Here is a 23,380-nt window from a genome sequence, read left to right as displayed (position 1 = left end):
CATTCTATTCCATTCCACTTTCGATTCCATTCCATTCCACATTGCATTCCACATTCCATTCCATTCCATTCCACATTCTATTCTACATTCCATTCCATTCCATTCCACATTCCATTCCACGATCCATTCCATTCCAAATTCCACTCTACATTCCATTCCATTCCATGCTCCATTCCATATTCCATTACATTCTATTCCACATACGATTCCATTCCATTCCATCCCATATACCATTCCATTCCTTTCCACATTCCATTCCTTTCCATTCCATTACATATTCCATTCCACATACCAGTCTGCAATCCATTCCATTCTATTCCACATTGCATTCCACATTCCATTGCAAACCGTTCCGCATTCCATTCCATTCTACTCCATTCCATATTCTATTCCAAGTTCCATTCCATCCCTTTACACAAAGCATTCCTTTCCATTCAGCATTCCATTCCATTCTATTCCACATTCCATTGAACGTTGCATTCCATTCCATTCCATTCCATTGCACAATCCATTCCACTTTTAATTACATTCCATTCCACATTCCATTCCACATTCCATTCCATTCCATTCCACATTCCATACCTTTCCGTTATACATTCTATTCCTTTCCACATTCCATTCCATTGCTTTCCATTCAATTCTAAATTCCATTCCTCATTCAATTCCATTCCATTCACATTCCATTCCATTCCATTAAACGTTAAATTCCATTCCAGTGCATATTCCTCTTCATTCCATATTCCATTCTATTCCATTCCACATTCCATTCCTTTCCATTCCACATTGAATTTCACGTTGCATTCTATGTTTATTTCCATTCCATTACACATTTCATTCCATTCCATTCCACATTCCGTTACATTCCTTTGCACATTCGCCTGCATTCAATTCCACATTCCATTCCACTCCATCCCACATTGCCTAACATTCCATTTCTTTCCATACTTCATTCCATTCCTTTCCATACTTCATTCCATTCCATTCAATTCCACATTCCATTCCATTCCATTCCACATTGCATTCCATTCCACTCCACATTGCATTCCATTACATTGCACATTGCATTCCATTCCATTCCATTCCATATTGCATTGCATTCAATTTAACATTCCATTCCACATTCCATTCCATTCCATATTCCATTCCATTCCATTCCATTGCACATTCCATTCCATTCTGTTCCATTGCACATTCCATTCCATTCTGTTCCACATTCCATTCCATTCCATTTCACGTTCCATTCCATTCCATTCCCCATTCCATTCCACATTACTTTCCATTCCCTTCCATACCAAATTCTTTTCTATTCCATTCCACATTCCATTCTACGCTCCATTCCATTGCATTCCACGTTACATTCCAAATTCCATTCCATTCCTTTCCACTTTCCATTCCACTTTCCAATCCATTCCATTCCACATTCCATTCCATTCCATTCTACATTCATTCCACATCCCATTCCGCGTTATATTCCATGTTCTATTCCACTTTCCACTCCATGTTCCATTCCTTGTTCCGCTCCCTTCCTTTCCACATTCCATTCCACATTCCATTCCATTCCATTCTACATTGCATTCCACTTTCCATTCCATTCCATTACACGTTCCATTCCACTTTACATTCAACATTCCATGCCACATTCCATTGCATTTTCCATTCCGTCCTATTCCACAATCCATTCCACATTCCATTCCATTTTCCATTCCACAATCCCTTCCGTTCCATTCCACATTACATTCCACATTCCATTCCTCTTACCATTCCACATTCCTTTCCATTCCATTCCACATTCCATTCCATTCCATTCTGCATTTCATTCCATACCATTTCGCATTCCATTCCATTCCATTCCGCTTTCCATTACATTCCATTCCGTTAAAATCCATTCCACTTTGCATTCCATTCAATGCCATTCCGTTCCAATCCATTCCACATTCCATTCCGTTCCATTCTATTCTGCTTTCAATTCCATTCCATTTCACATTCCTTTCCACTTTCCATTACAATCCAGTCCACAATCCTTTCCACGTTACGTTCCATTCCATTCCAATTCATTCCACAATCCATTCCACATTCCATTCCATTCCATTCTACATTCCATTCCATTCCATTCCACATTCCATTCCATTCAATTCCACATTCCATTCCATTCCATTCTATTCCATTCCACTTTCCACGCCACATTCCCTTCCCATCTATTCCACATTCCATTCCAGTTTCCATTCCATTCCACTTTCCACGCCACAATCCCTTCCAATCTATTCAACATTCCATTCCACTTTCCATTCCATTCCTTTCCACATTCCGTTGCCTTCCATCCGACATTCCATCCCATTGTATTCCACACTTCATTCCATTTCAATCCACATTCCATTCCATTCCACATTTCATTTCGCTGTCCATTCCTTTCCATTCCACTTTACATTCCATTCCACATTCCATTCCATTCCGTTCCACATTCCATTCCATTCCATTCCACATTCAATTCCGTTTCAGTCCACATTCCATTCCATACCGTTCCACATTCCATTCCATTCCAATCCACATTCCATTCCATTCCATTCCACATTTCATTCCAAATTCCATTCCATTCCATTCCACATTCCATTAAATTCCATTCCACTTTCCATTCCATTCCATTGCACTATCCATTCAAAATTCCATTCCATTCCACTCCACATTTCATTCCAAATTCCATTCCATTCCGTTCCACATTCCATTCCATTCCATTGCACATTAAATCACCACGTTCCATTCCATTCAATTACACATTCCATTCCATGTTCCATTCCATTCCTTTCGACATTCCATTCCACTTTCCATTCCATTCCATTTCACATTCCATTCCACATTCCATTCCATTCCATTCCACCTTCCATTCCATTCCATTCCACATTCCATTGCACTCTAGTCAGCATTCCATTCCATTCCATTCTGCGTTCCGGTTTATTGCACTCAAAATTGCATTCCATTCCATTCCATTCCATATTCCATTCCATTCCCTTCCATTCCACTCCATTCCATTCCATTGTAAATTCTATTCCACATTTTATTCCAACCCATTCCACATTCCTTTCCACATTTCATTCCAATACATTACACATTCCATTCCATTCCATTCCGAATTCCATTCCATTCCATTCCGAATTCCATTCCATTCCATTTAACATTCACATCTTTTCGATTACACATTCCGTTCATTTCCATTCCACATTCCATTCCATTAAATATTCCTTTCCATTCTATTCCATTCCATTCCATTCCAAATTCCATTCCATTCCATTCCACATTCCATTCCACTTTGCATTCCATTTCATTCCACATTTCATTAATCATTCCATTCCATTCCTTTCCACATTCCAATCATTTCCTTTCCATTCCATTCCATTCCACGTTCCATTCATTTCCTTTCCATTCCATTTCATTCCACTATCCATTCTATTCCATTCCACATTCCATTCCAATCCACCCAACATTGCATTCCATTCCTTTCCGCATTCCATTCCATTCCATTCCACATTCCATACCATTACATTCCGTTCGAATCCATTCCACATTGCACTCCTTTCCATTCCATTCCTCATTCCATTGCATTCGATTCCATTCCATTCCATTCCACAATGCATTCCATTCCATTCCATTCCACTTTCAATTCCACTACATTCCACATTCCTTTCCATTCCATTCCTTTCCATTCCATATTCCATTCCATTCCATTCAAGATTCCATTCCATTCCTTTCTGCATTCCATTCCGTTCCATGCTGCATTCCATTACATTCTATTCCGATTTGCATTCCATTTCATTCCATTCCTTTTCATTCCATTCCACATTGCAATCCATTCCATTCCATTCCACATTCCATTCCAGTCCTTTCCATTCCATTCCATTCCATTCCATTTCATTTTCCATTCCATGTTCCATTCCACATTCCATTCCACGTTCCCTTACACGTTCCATTTGACGTTCCATTCCACTCCTTTCAACTCCATTCCATTCTGCGTTCCATTACATTCCATTCAACATTGCATTCCACATTCCATTTCACATTACATTTCACATTCCATTTCGCCTTCCATTCCATTCCATTCCTTTCCATTCCACCTTATATTCCATTCCATTGCATTCAACGTTAAATTCCATACCATATTCCATTCCATTCCTCTTCCCGTTCCATTCCATTCCACATTCCATTACTTTCGCTTCCACATTCCATTCCACTTTCCATTCCATTCCATCCCACATTCCATTCCACATTCCATTCCACATTTCATTCCATGTGTATCCACATTCCATTCAATTTCATTCCACACTCCATTACAAATTCCATTCCATTCCATTCCACATTCCATTCCACAATCCACTTCATTACACATTTAATTCCACATTCCATTTCACATTCAATTCCAGATTCCATTCCATTCCATTCCATTGCCTTCCACATTCCATTCTATACCACATTGCATTCCATTCCATTCCTTTCCACATTGCATTCCACTTCATTCCTTTCCATTCCATTCCATTCCACATTCCATTCCTTTGCACGTTCCATTCTATGTTCCTTTCCATTCCACTCCAATTTCCCTTCCACATTCTATCGCTTTCCACGTTGCTTTCCACATTCTATTCCACATTCCATTCCACATTCCATTGCATTCCACTCCACATTCCATTCAATTCCACTTTCCAATCCATTCCTTTCCACATTCCATTCCATTCCACATTCCATCCCACATTCCATTCCATTCCATTCCACATCCCATTCCACGTACCATTCCATTCCATTCCACATTCCGTTCCACGTACCATTCCGTTCCATTCCACCTTCCATTCCACATTGCATTCTATTCCATTCCACGTTCCATGCCACATTTCATTCCATGTTCCATTCCATTCCATTCCACATTGCCTACCACATTCCATTCCATTTCATTCCGCATTCCATTCCACGTTCGATTCCATTCCATTCCACTTTCTGTTTCACGTTCCATTCCGTTCCATTCCACCTTCCATTCCACGTTCCATTCCACAATCCATTCCATTCCTTTCTACGTTCCATTCCACGTTCCCCTGCACATTTCATTCCACATTCCACTAACTTTCCATTCCACTTTCCAATATTTGCAATACCACATTGCATTCCACATTGTATTCTATGCCAGTCAAAATTCCATTACACATTCCAGTGCATTCCCTTTAAAAACTCCATTCCATACCATTCCACATTCCATTCTACTTTCCATTCCATTCCATTCCGCGTTCAGTTCCACTTTACATTAGACATTCCATTCCATGTTCCTTTCCACATTCCATTCCGCTACATTCCACATTCCATTAGATTCCATATTCCACTCCATTCCTTTCCGCATTCCGTTCCAAATTCCATTCCATTCCATTCCACTTTCCATTCCATTCCATTCCTCGTTCCATTCCACATACCGTTTCACATCCCCTTATATTCCAATCCACACTCAATTTCACATTCCCTTTCGTTTTTTTCCACATTCCATTCTGCATTCCATTCCATTCCATTCCACATTCTATTACATATTCCATTCCATCCCATTCAACATTCCATTCCACATTCCATTTCATTCCAATCCACATTCCATTCCACATTACATTCCACATTCCATTCCAGGTTCCATTCCAAGTTCCATTCCATTCCGTTCCACATTCCATTCCCTTCCATTCCACATTCTATTCCACACTCCATTCCATTCCATTACACATTCCATTCCACATTCCATTACTTTTCATTCCTCATTTTATTCCTTTCCATTCCATATTCCATTCCTTTCCAGTCCACATTAGATTCCACATTCCATTCCACGTCTCATTCCTCTTTCCATTCCATGTTCCATTCCACTTTGCATTCCATTCCATTCCACATTCCATTCTACGTTCCATTCCACATTCCATTCCACATTCCATTCTACTTTCCATTCCATTCCATTCCGGGTTCTATTCTACTTTTCATTCCACATTCCATTCCATGTTCCTTTCCACATTCCATTCCTCTCCATTCCACATTCAATTACATTCAATATTCCATTCCATTTGGTTCCGCACTACATTCCAAATTCCATTCCATTCCATTCCAGTTTCCATTCCATTCCATTCCTCGTTCCATTCCATATACCGTTCCACATTCCATTATATTCCAATCCACATTCAATATCACATTCCAGTCCATTTCATTCCACATTCCATTCCGCATTCCATTCCATCCCATTCCACATTCTATTACACATTCCATTCCATCCCATTCAACATTCCATTCCACATTCCATTACATTCCACTCCACATTCCATTCCTCATTCCATGCCATTCCATTCCACATTCAATTACATTCCACATTCCATTCCAGGTTGCATTCCACATTCCATTCCATTTCATTCCACATTTCATTCCCTTCCATTCCACATTCGATTCCACACTCCATTTCATTCCATACCACATTCCATTACGCATTCAATTCCAGATTCCATTCCATTTCATTCCATTCCATTCCACATTTCATTCCACATTCCATTACAGATTGAATTCCACATTCCATTCCATTCCACTACACATTAAATTCCTGATTCCATTCCACATTCCATTCCATTCTATTTCACATTCCACATTCCATTCCCTACCATTCCTCATTACATTACATTCCACTTTCCATTCTGCTTTCCATTCCACATTACATTGAATACCATTCCATATTCCATTCCACATTCCATTCCATATTCCAATCAATTCCATTCCATTCCATTCCATTCCATTCCATTCCATTCTATTACACATTCTATTCCATTCCATTCCTTACCAGTCCACATTACCTTCCATTCCATTCCACTTTACTTTCACTTCCAATCCAAAACACTGGAAATTCCATTCCATTCCATTCCACATTCCAATCCATTCCATTCCATACCACATTGCATTTCATTCCATTCCACGTTCCATGTCACATTCCATTGCATTCCATTCCACAATACATTCCATTCCACATTCCACATTCCATTCCACATTCCATTCCACATTCCATTCCACTATCCAATCCGCTTTCCATTCCACGTTCCATTCCATTCCATTCTACGTTACATTCCACATTCCATTCCACATTCAGTACCACGTTCCATTGCACTTTCCATTGCACGTTCCATTCCACGTTCCATTGCATTCCTTTCCACGTTTCATTTCACTTTTCATTCCATTGTATTCCACGTTCCTATCCATTCCATTCCATTGTATTCCACGTTCCTATCCATTCCATTCCATTCCATTCCACGTTCAATTCCACATTCCATTTCATTCCATTCCACTTTCCATTCCATTCGATTCCACAATCCATTGCACATTCCATTCCATTTGATTCCATTCCATATTCCATTCCACATTGCATTCCATTCCATTCCACAATACATTCCACATTCCATTCCACATTCCATTCCATTCCATGTTCCATTCCATTGCATTCCATATTCCATTGCACATTCCATTCCATTTGATTCCATTCCATATTCCATTCCATTCCATTCCAAATAAGATTCCATTCCACATTCCATTCCACATTGCATTCCATTCCATTCCACAGTATATTCCACATTCCATTCCACATTCCATTCCATTCCATAAGGCATTCAATTGCATTCCATTCCATTCCATATTCCACATTCTATTGCACTTTCCATTCCACGTTCGATTTCACATTTCTTTCCACTTTCCATTTGACGTTCCATTCTATTCCATTACACTTTCCATGCCACGTTCCATTCCATTCCATTTCACGTTCCATTCCATTCCATTCCACGTTCCTTTCCACATTCCATTCCATTGCATTAAACATTCCTTTCCGTTCCATTCCACGTTCCATTCCATTCAACATGCCATTCCTCATTGCATTCCATTCCATTCTACATTGCCTTCCACATTTCATTCTATTCCATTCCACATTCCATTCCATTCCATTCCACATTCCATCCAATTCCAATCCACATTCCATTTCATTCTATTCCAGATTCCATTCCATTCCATTCCATATTCCTTATACCATTCCACTTTCCATTACACGTATAATTCCACGTTCCATTTCACATTGTTTTCCATTCTATTCCACGTTCTATTCCATGTTCCGTTCCACGTTGCATTAGTTTCCATTCCACATTCCATACCATTCCATTCCACATTCCATTCCATGCCATTCCAGTTTCCATTCCACCTTCCATTCCATTCCAATACACATTCCTTTCCATTTCATTCACTTCCGGTCCCCATTCCTTTCCATTCAATTCCATTCCACATTCCATTCCTTTCCATTCCATATTCAATTCCATTCGATTCCACATTCCATTCAATTCCATTCCAAATACCATTCCATTCCATTGCATTCCACATTCCATACCATTGCATTCCACATTCCATTCCAGTCCATTCCACTTTCCATTCCATTCCATTCCACGTTCCATTCACGTTTCCATTCCACTTTTCATTCCACCTTTCTTTCCATTACATTCCACTTTCCACTACACGTTCCATTCCACTTTCAATTCCACGTTACACTCCATTCCATCCCGTGTTCCATTCCACGTTCCATTGAACTTTCCATTCCATTTCATTCCACCTTCCTTTCCAGATTCCTTTCCATATTCCATTCCATGCCACTCCACATTTTATTCCTTTCCATTCCACATTCCATTACTCATTCCATTCCCCTCCCTTCCACTTTGCATCCCACATACCATTTCATTCCATTCCATTCCACACTCAATTCCATTCCATTCCACATTCCATTCCTTTCCATTCCATAACAATCTAAATTCCATTCTTTTCCATTCCACGTTTCAATCCATTCCATTCTATTCCACATTGCATTCCATTCCATTCCACGTTCCATTTCACATTCCATTGCATTCCATTCCACATTCCATTCCATTCCACATTCCACATTCCATTCCACATTCAATTCCACTGTCCAATCCACTTTCCATTCCACGTTCCATTCCATTCTATTCCATGTTACATTCAACATTGCATTGCAGATTCCATTCCAAATTTCATTCCATTCTGTTGTACCTTCCATTCCAATCCATTCAACTTTCCTTTGCATATTCCGTTCCATTCCACATTCCATTCCAGTTTCCATGCCATTTCACATTCCATTCCACGTTCCATTCCATTGCACAATGCATTCCACTCCACATTTCATTCCACATTCCATTCCATTCTATTCCACATTACGTTCCACATTCCATTCCACATTCTATTCCATTACACTCCATTCCATTCCAATTTCCATTCTATTCCTTTGCATTCCATTCCACATCCCATTCCACTAAATTCCACATTACATTCCATTCCACTCCACATTGCATTCCCTTCCACATTCCATTCCACATTCCATTCCACATTGAATTCCCTTGCATTCCATTACACATTCCATTCCAGATTCAATTCCCCTTTCCATTCCACATTCCATTCTTTCCATTTCATTGCATTCCGTTCCACATTGCATTCCGCATTCCATTCCATTCCTATCCATTCAATTACATTCCAGTCCACATTCCATTCCATTCCACATTCCATTTCATTCCATTCTACATTCGTTTCCATTCCATTCCATTCCATTCTTTTCCATAATAGATTCCACAATCCACTCCACATTCCATTCCATTCCATTCCATTCCTTTCCATGTTCCATTCCAGATTCCATTCCACATTCCATTACGTTCCATTCCATTCCATTACAGTTTCCATTCAACACTCTATTCCACATTCCATTCCGTTCCATTCAATTCCGTTCCAATTTCCACTCCACATTCCATTCCACATTCCATTGAATTCCATTCAACATTCCATTCCACTCCATTCCATTCCATTGCATTCCACATTTCTATCCATTCGATTCCATTCCACATTCTATTCCCTTCCTTTCCACATTCCATTCTATTTCCATTTTAGTTTCCATTCTATTTCCGTTCCACTTTCCATTCCATTCCACATTCCATTCCATTACATTCCACTTTCCATTCCACATTCAATTCCATTCCATTCCACGTTGCATTCCATTCAACTTTTTATTTCTTTCCGTTCCATTCCAATCCACATTCCATTCCACGTTCCATTCCTCTCCATTCCACGTTCCATACTATTACATTCCACATTCTATTCCACTTTCTATTCCATTCCATTAAGGATTCCATTCCACATTCTATTCCATTCCATTCCATTCAATTCCACATTCCATTCCAAATTCCGTTCCACATTGCATTCCGTTGCATTCCAATTTCCATTCCATTCTTTTCCACGTTCCATTCCGTTCAATTCCACTTTCCATTCCAGTACATTCCACGTTCCATTCCACATTTCATTCCACGTTCCATTCCAAGTTCCATTCCACGTTCCATTCCATTCCATTCCACGTTCCTTTCCTCAGTCTATTCCAAGTTCCATTCCATTCCATTCCACATTCCATAACTCATTCCATTCCACATTCCATTCCATTCCATTCCAGGTTCCATTCCACGTTCCATTCCACGTTCCATTCCATGTTTCATTCCACATTCCATTGCATTCCATTCCACGTTCCATTGCTCATTCCATTCCACGTTCCATTCCATTGCATTCCACATTCCATTCCACATTCCTTTCCATTACATTCCACATTCCATTCCTTTCCATTGCAAATTCCATTAGACGTTCCATTCCACTCCATTCCACGTTCCACTCCTTATTCCATTACACATTCCATTTCAATCCATTCCACGTTCCATTCCACATTCCGTTCCATTCTGTTCCGCATTCCTTTCCACATTCCTTTCCATTCCATTCCACATACCATGCCATTCCTTTCCACATTCAATTCCATATTCCATTCCATTCCACACCACTTTCCATTCCATTCCATTCCATTGCATTCAACATTCCATTCCAGTCCATTCCATTCGACATTCCATTCCATTCCATTCCATATTCCGTTCCATGCATTCCACATTCCATTCCACATTCCATTCCATTCCACTCCGCATTCTATTTATCATTCCATTCCATTCCATTCCACATTCCATTTCATTCAATTCCACATTCCATTCTATTTCCATTTCACATTCCGTTCTATTTCCATTTCACATTCCATTCCATTCCACATTCCTTTCCACATTCCATTCCATTCCATTCCACAATCCTTTCCACATTCAATTCCATTCCTTTCCATGTTCCATTCCATTCAACTTTGCATTCCGTTCCGTTCCATTCCATTCCACATTCCATTCTATTGCATTCCACGTTCCATTCCACGTTTCATTCCACTAAATTCCACGTTCCATTCCATTCCATTCCACTTTCCATTTCATTCCATTCCACATTCCATTTCACATTCCATTTCACATTCAATTCCACATTCCATTTCACATTCCATTCCACATTCCATTCCGCATTCCATTCCACATTCCATTTCACATTCCACTCCACATTCCATTTCACATTCCACATTCCATTCCATTCCATTTCACATTCCATTCCATTTCACATTCCATTCCAATACCTTCTACGTTCCATTCCACATTCCATTCCATTCTGTTCCACATTCTTTTCCATTCCATTCCACCTTCCATTACTTTGCTTTCCATTCCACATTCCATTCCATTCTATTCCATTCCACATTCCATTCCACATTCCATCCCATTCCATTAAACATTATATTCCTCATTCCATTCCATTCCACATTCTATTGCATTACGTTCCACGTTCCATTCAATTCCTTTCAACATTCCATTCCACTCCATTCCATTCCACTCCACATTCCGTTCCATTTCATTCCCTTCCAGATTCCATTCCACATTCCATCCCTTTCTATTCCACATTCCATTCCACATTGTGTTCCATTCCATTCAACATTCCATTCCATTCCATTCCGTTCCATACCATTCCATTCCACTTTCCATTCCATTCCACATTCCATTCCAGATTCCTTGCCACATCCCATTCAACGTTCCATTGCGTTACTTTCCACTTTGCATTCCCCGTTACATTCCATTCCACATTCCATTCCAGATTCCTTTCCACATCCCATTCAACATTCTATTGCGTTACTTTCCATGTTCCATTCCCCATTCCATTCCATTCCATTCCACATTCCATTGTACATGCCTTTCCTTTGCATTCTACATTCCATTCCACATTCAATTCCACATTCCATTAAGTTCCATTCCACATTCCTTTCCATTCCATTCCACATTTTATTCCACGTTCCATACTACATTCCCTTCCTTTGCATTCCACGTTCCATTACACATTCAATTACACATTCCATTCCGTTCCATTCCACATTGCATTCCATTCCATTCCACATTCCATTCCACATTCCATTCCACTTTCCATTCCTCATTCTATTCCACTTTTCATTCCAAACCATTCCACGTTCCATTCAAAGTTTCATTCCACATTCCGTTCCACATTCCATTCAACTTTAAATTCCATTACATTCCACGTTCCATTCCCCATTCCATTCTATTCCGTTCCACGTTCCATTCTACATTTCAATCCTTTGCATTCCACGTTCAATACCACTTTCAATTCCACATTCCATTCCACTTTCCATTCCATTCCACATTGCATTCCACATTGCATTCCACATTCCATTCCATTCCATTCCATTCCATTCCACATTGCATTCCACATTGCATTCCACATTCCTTTGCACATTCCATTCCATTCAATTGCATATTCCATTCTACATTCCATTGCATTCCATTCAACTTTCCATTCCTCAATCCATTCCACTTTCCATTCCACTATCCGATCCTTTCCATTCCACATTCCATTCCATTCAATTCCACATTCCATTCAATTCCATTCCACATTCCATTCAATTCCATTGCACGTTACATTCCATGTTCCATTCCACGTATGTTTGCATTCCATTCCACGTTCCATTCCATTCCATTCCACATTCCCTTTCACATTCCATTCTACATTTCATTTCACATTCCGTTTCACTTACCTTTCCATTCCATTCCACGATCCTTTCCATTCCATTACACGTTCCGTTTCATTCCATTCAACATTCCATTCTACCTTCCATTTCACATTAAATTCCATGTCACTTTCCATTCCACATTCCATTCCATTCCATTCACATTCCATTCCACTTTCCATTACATTCCATTCCTCTGCACATTCCATTCCATTCCATTCCACATTCCATTCCACATTCGATTTCACATTCCATTGCACATTCCATTCCACATTTCTTTCCACAGTCCATTCCATTCCATTCCACAGTCAATTCCATGATATTCTACATTCCACTGCATTCCATTCCACGTTCCTTTCCATTCAATTCCACGTTTCATTGCATTCTGTTCCACATTCCATTCCATATTCCATTCCACATTCCATTTCCCATTCCATTCCCTTCCATTCCACTTTCCAATCCATTCCTTTCCACGTTCCATTCCATTCAACTGCACGTTCCATTCCATTCCATTCTTCTTTCCATTCCACATTCCATTCCACATTCCTTTCCGCATTCCATTCCACTCCATTCCACATTTTATTCCATTCCATTCCACGATGAATTCCATTGTATTCCACGTTCCATTCCATTCCATTACACAATGCATTCCATTCCATTCCATATTCCATTCCACGTTCCATTCCATTCTTTTCCAAGTTCCATTCCATTCCATTCCACTTTTCATTTAATTCCATTCCACAATCCATTCCACATTCCATTTAACATTCCATTCCACATTCCATTATACATACCATTCCAGCTTTCATTCCACATTCTCTTCCACGGTCCATTCCATTCCTTTCCACATTCCATTCCATTCCATTCCATTCCACATTCCATTCCATTCTATTCAAGTTTCCTTTCCATTCCATTCCAACTTCATTTCCATTCCATTCTACAATCCATTCCGTATTCCATTCCACTTCACCTTCATTTCCATTCCATTCCACAATCCATTCCGTATTCCATTCCACATTCCATTCCGCATTCCAGTCTGTTGCATTCCACAGTCCCTTCCATTACCTTCCACGTTCTATTCAATTCCATTCCACCTTCCTTTAAATTCCATTCTACTTTCCATTCCACATTCCATTCCTTTCCATTCCACATTCCCTTCCTTTCCATTCCACCTTCCATTCCATTCCATTCTACATTCCATTCCATTCCATTCCACAATCCATTCCATTTCATTCCACTTTCCATTCCACTTTCCAATCCATTCCATTCCATGTCCTATTCCATTCCATTCCACGTTCCATTTCATTCCATTCCACAATCCATTCCACATTCCATTTCACATTACATCCTACATTCCATTCCACTGTCCATTCTACATTCTATTCCATGATCCGTTCCATACCATTCCACATTCCTTTACAATCCATTCCTTTCCACTTTAAATTCCATTCCATTCCACATTCCATTCTGCATTCCATTCCCTTGCATTCCACACTCCATTCACTTCCCTTCCACTTTCTATTCAGTTCCATTTTATGTTCCATTAAATTCCATTCCACGTTCCATTCCATATTCTGTTCCATTCCATTCCACCTTCTGTTAATCATTCGTTTCCATTCCACTCCACATCCCATTTCCCATTGCATTCCATTCCATTCCACATTACATTCCACGTTCCAGTCCATTGCATTCCACATTTCATTCCACATTCCATTCCATTCCATTACACATTCCATTACACGTTCCTATCCATTCCATTACATGTTCCATTCCACTTTCCATTCCACATTCCATTCCTCATTCCAATCCACATTCCATTTCACATTCCATTCCATTCCATTTCATGTTCCATTCCACATTCCACTCCATTCCATTCCTCATTCCATTCCACATTCCATTACACAATCCATTCCACTTTGCATTCCATTCCATGCCACATTCCATTCCACGTTCCATTCCTTTCCATTCCATCTTCGATTCCACATTCAATTCCAATACGTTTCTCATTCCTTTCCACATTCCATTGCACATTGCATTTCATATTTCATTCCATTCCATTTAACATTCCATTCCACATTGCACTCCTTTCCATTTGACACTCTATTCCATATTCCATTCAACATTCCATTCCTTTCCATTCCACATTCCTTTCCACATTCCATTCAGCATTCCATTCCACATTCCATTCCACATTCCATTCCACACTCCATTAAAGGTACCATTCCACAATCCATTCCGTTCCATTCCACATTCCTTTCCACATTCCATTCCGCATTCCATTCCGCATTCCATTCCATTCCATATTCCATCCACATTCCATTCAATTCAATTTCACATTCCATTCCTTTCCATTCCAGATTCCTTTCCACATTCCTTTCCACATTCCATTTCACATTCCATTCCACCTTCCTTTCTAAGTTCCATTCCAAGTGCCATTCAACTAAATTCCACATTCCTTTCCCCATTACATTGCATTCCATTCCAATTTCCTTTCCACATTCCATTCCAGTTTCCATTCCATTCCATTCCACATTGCATTACACTTTCCTTTCCATTCCATTCCACATTCCACACCACTTTCCATTCCACGTTCCATTCCACTTCACAATCCAAATTCTATCTCACATTCCATTACATTCCATTTCACATTGCGTTCCACATTCCACTCCATTCCATTTCACTTTCCATTCCACATTTCTTTCCAGAGTCCATTCCACATACCTTTCCATTACATCCCACATTCCATTCTATGCTCCGTTCCATTACTTTCCACGGTAAATTCCACATTCCGTTCCATTTTATTTGACATACTATTGCACCTTCAATTACACATTCCATTTCACATTCCATTCCACATTTCTTTCCAGAGTCCATTCCACATACCTTTCCATTACATCCCACATTCCATTCTACGCTCCGTTCCATTACTTTCCACGGTAAATTCCACATTCCGTTCCATTTTATTTGACATACTATTCCACCTTCCATTACACATTCCATTTCACATTCCATTCCGTTCCAACACACATTCAATTCCACATTCCATTCCACATTCCATTCCACTTTCCATTCCGTTCCATTCCATATTCCCTTCCACGATCCATTCCCCATTACATTCCACATTCCATTCCACATTCCATTCCACATTCCATTAAATTCCATACCACATTCCATTCCATTCTATTCAACATTCCATTCCACGTTCCATTCAACATTCTATTCCAAATTCCAATGAATATCATTCCACGTTGCATTCCGCATTCCATTCCATTCCATTCCACTTTCCTTTCAACATTCCATTCCCCATTCCATTCCACATTACTTTTCACATTCCATTCCTTTCCATTCCACATTCATTCAACATTCCATTCCCCATTCCGTTCCACATTCCATTCCACTTACCATTCCATTCAATTCCATATTCCATTAAATTTCCTTCCACATTCCAATCCACACACCAATCCACATTTCATTGCACATTCGATTCCGTTCCATTCTATATTCCTTTCCACATTCCATTCCACTTTCCATTCCACATTCCATTCCATTCCATTCCACATTCCATTACACATTCCATTCCGTTCAATTTCTCATTGCATTCCACATTCCATTCCACATTGCATCCCATTCCATTACATATTCCATTCCACAATCTTTCCATTCCATTCCACATTCCATTCCACTCCATTCCATTCCACATTCCATTCCATTCCATTCCACATTCCATTCCATTCCATTGAATTTCACATCCCATTCCATTCCATTCCACGTTCCCTTCCATTCCATTCCATTCCACGTTCCATTCCACGTTTCTTTCCATTCCATTCCACTTTCCATTCCACGTTCCTGTCCATTCAATTCCATGTTCCGTTCCACGTTTTATTCCATTATATTCCACTTTGCAATTCACATTCCATTCCACATTGCATTTCACTTTCCATTCCTCATTGCATTCCACATTCCTTTCCATTCCATTCCACGTTCCATTCCACTTTCCATCACACGTAACATTCCATATTCCATTCCATGTTCCGTTCTATTACATTCCACGTTGCATTCCACGATCCTTTCCGCATTCCATTCCCCATTCCATTCCATTCCATTCCACATTCAATTCCACATTCCACACCTTTCCATTCCTCGTCCTTTCGAAGTTACATTCCACGTTCCATTCCACGATCCATTCCATTCCACATTCCATTTCACATACCATTGCATTCCCTTCCGCATTCCGTTCCACATTCCTTTGCACATTCCATTCCATTCCATTGCACATTCCATTCCACTTTCCATTCCCTTCCATTACACAATCCATTCAACGTTCCATTCCATGTTCCATGATTTTCCATTCCACTTTCCCTTTCACATTCCACTCCACATTCAATTTCACATTCTATTCCATTCCATTATATTCCACATTCCATTCTACTTTCCCCTCCACATTCCTTTCCATTCCATTTCACATACCATTCCACATTCCATTCCATTCCACTTTCCATCCTTCAACCATTCCACACTCCATTCCACATTCCATTCCGTTGCATTCCACTTTCCATTCCACGTTCTCTTCCACATTCCATTCCACATTCCATTGCGTTCCATTCCACATTCCGTTCTACATTCCATTCCATATTCCTTTGCACAAACCTTTGCATTCCATTCCACATTCCATTCCACATTCCATTCCACATTCCATTCTGTTCCATTCCGCATTCCATTCCACACTCCATTCCACATTCCATTCCGTCCAATTCCCCCTTCCATTCCACACTCCAATGCACATTCCATTCCACATTCCATTCCGTTCCATTCCACATTCCTTTCCACCTTCCTTACCGCGTTGCATTCCACTTTAAATTCCACATTCCAATCCACACTCCATTCCACCTTACATTCCACATTCCATTCCGTACCATTCCACATTCCTTTCCACTTTCCATTTCTCATCCCATTCCGTTCCATTCCACATTCCAATACATATTCCATTTCATTGAATTTCACTTTCCATTCTGTTCCATTGCACATTCCTTTCCACATTTCGTTCCACATTCCAATGCACATTCCTGTCCACATTCCATTCCATCCCATTCCACATTTCAATCCATTCCATTCCACATTGCAATCCATTCCATTCCACTTTCCATTTCACATTCCATTCCGTTCCATTCCACATTCATTCCACATTCCATTCCACATTCCATTCCACATTCCGTTCCAATATCCATTCCACATTCCATTCCATTCCATTACACATTCCATTTCACATTCCATTACACATTCCATTCCAAATTTCATTTCATTCCTTTCCACTTTCCATTTCACATTCCATTTAACGTTCCATTCCTTTACAATCCACGTTCCAATCACGTTCCATTCCACGTCCCTTTAAATTTCATTCGACTTTCAATTCCACAGTCTATTTCATTGCATTTTGCATTCCATGCTACTTTCCATTCAACATTCCATTCCACGTTCTATTCCATCCATTCCATATTCCATTCCACACTCCATACCTCATTCCATTCCACATACCATTCCGTTCCATTCCACATTCCATTAGACATCCCATTCCTCGTTCCATTCCACATTCCATTCCATTGCCTTCCACATTCCATTCCACATTCCATTCCACAACACACTAAATTTCATTTCACATTCCATTCCACATTCCATTCCACATTCCATTCTACGACATTCCACGTTCCATTCCACGTTCTATTCCACGTTTCATTCCATTCCATTCCACGTTCCATTCCACTTTCCATTACACTGAATTCCACCTTCCGTTCCACATTCAATTCCATTCCATTCCTCGTTGCATTTCACATTCCATTCCACATTCCATTCCACATCCATTTGCATTTCATTCCTCATTCCATTCCATTCCTCATTCCATTCCATGTTCCATTCCCCATATCATTCCACGTTCCATTCCACGTTGCATTCCACGTTCCATTACATTCCATTCCACGTTCCATTCCTTGTTCCTTTCCACATTCCATTCCACATTCCATTGCATTCTGTTCCGTTCAATTCTAATTTCCATTCCACATTCATTCCACATTCCATTCCATATTCCATTCCTTTGCATTCCACGTTCCTTTCCACGTTCCATTCCATCTTCCATTCCACGATCAATTCCATTCCATTCGACATTTCTTTCCACATTCCATTTCACAATCCACTCCACATTCCATTTGCCGTACCATTGCATTCCCTTCCACAGTCCATTCCACATTCCTTTGCACATTCTTTTCCACTACATTGCACATTATATTCCACATTCCATTCAATTCCATTCCATTCCACATTCCTTTCCGCATTCCATTCCACTCCATTCCACATTCCATTCCATGTTCCAATTCACCTTCCGTTTCATTCCATTCCACATTGCATTCCACGTTGCATTTCACATTCCATTCCACATTCAATTTCACATTCCATTCCATTCCATTTTACATTCTACATTCCATTCCACGTTTCTTTGTATTCCATTCCACATTCCATTTCATGCCATTCCACGTTCCATTCCACATTCATTTTCCCATTCCATTCCATTCCATTCCATTGTATTCCACACTCCAATCCGCTCCATTTCACATTCCATTCCATTCCATTCTATTCCACTTACAATTCCATTCCAATCCATTCCACATTCCATTGCATTCCATTCCACATTCCATTCCATATTCCGTTCCACATTCCATTCTGTTCCTTTCCACAATCCATTCCACACTCCATTCCACATTCCATTCCACATTCCATTCCGTTCCATTCCGCACTGCTTTCCATATTCCATTCCACATTCCTTTCCATTCCTTTCCACATTCCATTCCGTTCCATTCCACATTCCATTAAATTCCATTCCACATTCCATTCCATTCCATTCCACATTTCATAACTTTACATTCCACTGGGCATTCCACATTCAATTCCAAGTCGCATTCCACATTCCATTCCACTTTCCATTCCACGTTCCATTCCATTCCATTCCATGTTCCATTCCACGTTCAATTCCACATTGCATTCCACATTCCGTTCCACGTTTCATTCCATTCCATTCTACATTCCATTCCACATTCAATTCCATTGCTTTCCACAATCCATTCCACATTCCATTCCATTCCATTCCACACTCCATTCTATTCCATTCCCCATTGTATTGCACGTTCCGTTCCACCTTCCATACCACTTTTCTTTCCACGTTCCTTTCCACTTTGCATTCCACATTGAATTCAACATTATGATTCACTTTCCATTCCCTTCCATGCCACATTGCATTCCACATTCCATTTCATTCCATTCCACATTCCATTCCATTGAACTCCACTTTCCATTCAACATTCCATTCCATTCCATTCCACATTCCATTGTACTTTCTATTACATTCCTATCCACGTTCCATTCCACTTTCCATTCCACATTCCATTCCACATTCCATTCCACTTTCAATTCCACATTCCATTCCTTTCTATTCCACATTCCATTCCACATTCCATTCCACATTCCATTCCAAATTCCATTCCATTACATTGCACATTCCATTCCACATTCTATTCCATTACATTCCGCATTCCATTCCACAATGCATTCCACTTTGCTTTCCTTTCCATTCCTTCTTCCATTCAACATTCCATTCCATTCGATTCCACATTCCATTCCATTACATTTCACATCCCATTCCCCATTCCTTTCCACATTCCATTCCCAATTCTATTCCATTCCATTCCATATCCTATTCCACATTCCATTCCACGTTCATTCCACGTTCCATTTCACATTCCATTCCACGTTTCATTCCATTCTATTCCACAATCCATTCCATTCCTTTCCACATTCCATTCCATTCCATTCAATTCCATTTCACCTTCCTTATCATTCCATTCCCTTCCACATTCCATTCCTTTCCATTACACATTCCATTCCATTCCATTCCACATTCCATTCTATTTCATTCCATTCCATTCCACATTCCATTCCACATTCCATTCCCTTCCATTCCACATTCCATTACATTGCATTCCACATTTCATTCGAAGTTCTATTCCACGTTCAATTCCAAGTTCCATTCCACGTTCAATTCCACATTCCATTCCACGTTGCATTCCATTCCATTTCAGATTTCACTGAACATTACATTCCTTTCCATTCCATATTCCATACCATTAAATTCCATTCCATTCCACATTCCATTCCATTCCATATTCCATTCCATTCCACATTCCATTCCACTCCATTCCACATTCCTTTCTGCATTTCATAAAATTCAATTCCACATTCCATTCCTTTCCATGCAATTCCATTTCACTTTCCCTATCATTGCGTTCCATTCCACATTCCATTCCTTTCCATTCAATTCCACATTACATTCTATTTCATTCCGTTCCATTCCACATTCCATTAAACGTTGCATTCCCTTCCATTCCACATTCCATTACATTCCATTCCACATTTCATTCGAAGTTCCATTCCACGTTCTATTCCACGTTGCATTCCACGTTCCATTCCATTCCATTTCAGATTCGACTGCACATTCCATTCCATTCCATTCCATATTCCATACCAATAAATTCCATTCCATTCCACATTACATTCCACGTTCCATTCCATTCCATTCCACATTCCTTTCTGCATTCCATAAAATCCCTTTCCACATTCCATTCCATTCCATTCCACTTTCCATAACTTTCCATTCCACATATCATTCCACATTCAGTTCCCCGTTGCATTCCATATTCCATTCCACCTTCCATTGCATATTCCATTCTGTTCCATTACACATCCCTTTCCACATTCCATTCCACTTTCCATTCCATTCCATTCCACATTGCATTCCACTGCTCACTACTTTCCATTCCACTTTCCATTCCATTCCATTCCACATTCCTTTCCACATTCCATTCCACATTCCATTCCATTCCATTTCACATTCCATTCCACATCCATTCCACATTCCATTATTCCATTCCACATTACATTACATTCCATTCCACTTTCCATTCCACGTTCCATTCTGCGTTCCATTCCATGTTTCATTCCATTCCATTCCACGTCCAATTCCAAGTTCTGTTGCATTCAATTCCACGTTCTGTTCCACATTCCATTCCATTCCATTCCACATTGCATTTCATATTCCATTCCACTGTCCATTCCACATTCTTTTCGATTCCATTCCTCATTCCATACCACGTTCCATTCCACATATCATTCCACGTTCCATTCCACATTCCATTCCATTCCATTACATTGCACATTCCATTCAACATTCCATTCCATTGCACATTCCATTCCACATTCCATTCCACATTCCATTCCATTCCATTCCACATTCCTTTCCACATTCCTTTCCACATTACAATCCATGCGATTTCACAATCCATTAAACTTTCCATTCCACATTCCATCTCATTCCATTCCACATTCCATTCCACGTTCCGTTTCACATTCCATTGCACAATCCATTCTACATTCCATTGCATATTCCTTTACATTCCATCACAGATTCCATTCGATGTTCCATTCCATTCCATTCCACTTTCCATTCAATGCTCCATTCCACATTCCATTCAACATTCTGTTCCATACCTTTCCACTTTTCATTCCACGTTCCATTTCACATTCCATTCCACATTCCATTCCCTTCCTTACCATTCTATTCCACATTCCACTACATTCAATTCCATTCTACATTCCATTCCATTCCATACCACATTCCATTCAATTGCCTTCCAGATTCCATTCCATTCCATTCCATATCCATTCCGTTGCATTCCATTCCATTACACATTCCATTCCGCATTCCATTCCCTTCCTATCCACATTCCCTTCCATTACATTCCACTTTCCATTCCACGTTCCATTCCACGTTGCATTCCAAGTTCCATTTCTTGTTCCATTCCATTCCATTCCACATTTATTTCCATTCCATTCCACATTCCATACAAATCAATTCCATTGCATTCCACATTCCATTACATTCCATTCCACATTCCAAGCCATTCCATTCCACATTGCATTTCACTTTCCATTCCATTCCACATTGCATTTCACTTTCCATTCCACATTCCATTGCATTCCACTTTCCATTCCACATTCCGTTCCATTCCATCACACATTGCATTCCATATTCCATTCCATTCCTTTCCACATACCTTTCCAATCCATTCCACTTTCCATTTCATATTCCATTCCTTTCCATTATACATTCCATTCCATTCGTTTCCACATTCCATTCTACGTTCCATTCCACATTCCATTCCATTCATTTCCACTTTCCATTCCATAATATTCCACTTTCCACATCATTCCATTTCACATTCCACTCCACATTGCAATTCACATTCCATTCCGCATTGCATTTCACATGCCTTTTAATTACATTCTATTCCATTCCACATTCCATTCTACTCTATTCCA

This window comes from Pongo abelii, chromosome 14 (genome assembly GCF_028885655.2).
Source record: "Pongo abelii isolate AG06213 chromosome 14, NHGRI_mPonAbe1-v2.0_pri, whole genome shotgun sequence".
Lineage (NCBI taxonomy): Eukaryota > Metazoa > Chordata > Mammalia > Primates > Hominidae > Pongo > Pongo abelii.
Note: the sequence above shows the minus strand (reverse complement) of the source record.